The sequence below is a fragment of the Poecilia reticulata genome, linkage group LG3 (assembly GCF_000633615.1).
Source record: "Poecilia reticulata strain Guanapo linkage group LG3, Guppy_female_1.0+MT, whole genome shotgun sequence".
In the NCBI taxonomy this organism is placed as follows: Eukaryota; Metazoa; Chordata; class Actinopteri; order Cyprinodontiformes; family Poeciliidae; genus Poecilia; species Poecilia reticulata.
This window is the reverse complement of record NC_024333.1, coordinates 16,273,565-16,276,151: the sequence shown is the minus strand read 5'-3', so window position 1 is coordinate 16,276,151 and position 2,587 is coordinate 16,273,565.

Sequence of the window (2,587 nt, the reverse complement as noted above, 5' to 3'; positions counted from 1 at the left end):
AACCGACATAATAAAAAAAATATATATATAAATAAAAGAAGAATAATACAACATTTGATGACTAGAGGTGTATGTAGCACATATCAATTTGGCAGTATGTAAATGTACTATTATGCATATTAATAATAGATATTTATTTGGAGTGCAATTGTGTGTAAACTTGTACATGTTCATCCCATCAGCTGAGGCTTTCTGACCACACCGAAGCCTGTAGGATTACATGAAAAGCACACTGGTCAGCTAAACATGTAGTGAACAACATCCAAGAAGCCAGCCACCTCAGTGTAGAAATATGTTAGTACATAGCACTGTAAACAGAAACTAAACTCTCTGTTGTTATAGATTGTACTGTATTTCTTCTGAAAAGCGTGTCCTTGCAGTGCACCAATATGATTTATTTTCCTGTCGCTGGCTTTTGGATGCAAATGACCTGTAGATTAGAGATTCAGCAAGTAACAAATTGATTTTGATGAATGTTTCAGTTAAACATGAGGTTACTGAAATGTTTTTACTTGTTGTCTGTTTGATAACTGAGCACATCTGCAGTTTACGGTTTGATTTCTGCAAACCATTACATCATAATGTGCTTTATTCCAGTAATTATTCTGCCAAAACACATCGAGTTGAACTAATGCATTCTTAAAAGAGTTGTTTCAAGTCAAACCTATTAGATAGAAATATTAAAGAGTAAATATATATGAGTTTGAGGATTAAATATGCACCACATGGGACCAAGATGTCAATGGTCAAACTTGGCCTTAAAATGGGTTCGTGCAATGAAAAAGTAAAAGAAATGACCAAAATCAGTATGGAAATAGTGATATTTCAGGGCCAAAAACCTCAAAATGTTTATTGAAAGCAAAACATAATATTCCCAACGGAGCAAAATAAATATGCATACAGATGCTGAGGAGGTAGGTAACTTTGAATGCATATTGTTAGGGTTCCTACTGAAATACAGCAGGACACCAGAGATTAAAACTTAATAGAACCATAAGATTAAACATTCATGACATTCAGGGTAATTTCTTGTGTTTTGTTTTATTCAGTTTTTATATTTCATTTAATTAAGGTATTTTTTTAAGCTATTGGCAGAGCATCGTTTCTTTACAATATATAAATAAGAGTAAAAAACGGTTTAAATGTCATGCAATGTAATTTTGCATGTTATTCATCATACATACAGTTTGAGACCAGTTGGCACAAATCTAAATATTCGTAATTTTTCCCATCATTTTTCCCCTTTTTTTCCATCTTGTTGAAGGTAAACAAAAGTTGGATGAGTTAATATGTTAAGATTAATACAGAAGTTATGAACATTCCTACACAAGTATTTGGTATTTGTTTACATATAAGCTTAAGACATTTTACCAGAATAAAATAATTTTATTTATAGAATGAATATACAGTTGAAGTGGCAATCACTGCTACGTAAAATTTTATTCTTTTTTAAACTTCTGATTGTTCTTTTTTTTCCCCCACTATTGAATGGAAGTAAGAATGGACTTGTTATGCTTCACTGACAGTTGTAAAACTATATTGCCTTTTTGTTTGGAAATCTGGGGAGAAGTTTTCTATGGAGCCCTGCAGGTGGCAGGAGTCGGTACGGAAACATCCATCTATTCTGTCTCCTAAGATGTGGAAAATATTTTTTTCTGTAGTTTAGGAAGTTAGGGCTAAATTGTTTCTTCCAAGCTCAATAACTTCTTAAGTTGTCAAACCAAACACAAAGGTGGAGAAGTCATATCATGACATTACAAAGAATAAAATGAACTCAAACTAGAAATTATACATCAGACCAAAATTATACATGCATGTGTGTTTCCATACATAAACCTCTGATTACATTTTACAAGTCTTGAACATCCTCTGCCTTTTTTTAAATGCTGGAGTTTAGATTACTTTAATTTTCCTCCACTCCGCTCAACCTACAGATGACTAAACTGAGAAAATGTTTTAAGAGCTTTTTCCTTTGTCTCTGTCTGGGCGCCATGTGTTTCTCCCTGGAAAGAACAAACAACATGCATTCCAATCACCTTTGATTTTCCTTCTACACTTTCACTGACAATGTCTGAATGGGGCCAACTTGATTTGTTTTTGTCACTTGTTTGTGAAGACCTGTTGTCAGCACAATGTAGATGTGTGTGGATGTGTATTTATGCATGGAACAAAGTGAAATTTGTACATATTTGTATGTCCATTCGTCTCTGTTTCTTTTAAACTCGTCTTTGTCTCAGAAACTGTTACTGATGCTTCGATTTCTTTGCACAATTAACCAAAGGTATATAAAAAAACAAACAAACAAAAGAACACAACAAAATGAAGCTTTATTTCAGCTGAAAGTCTAATGTTTCAAGGTAGAACAGGCCCTCAACAACGAGGCTCCACCACAGTTAGCCAGTAGTTTCCAGGTGATACCAAACACCCCTCAGTGTACAAAGCAATAAATTCATAGTAACAGCTCTGATCAGATGTCACAGACAGTTATGATTTTGCATATTTTTTATGCATTTGTTTAGAAGTCGTGTTTTTAAATGTAGAAAACAAACACTTGTAAAGAAAATCTATGTGTATAAATATATAGTAA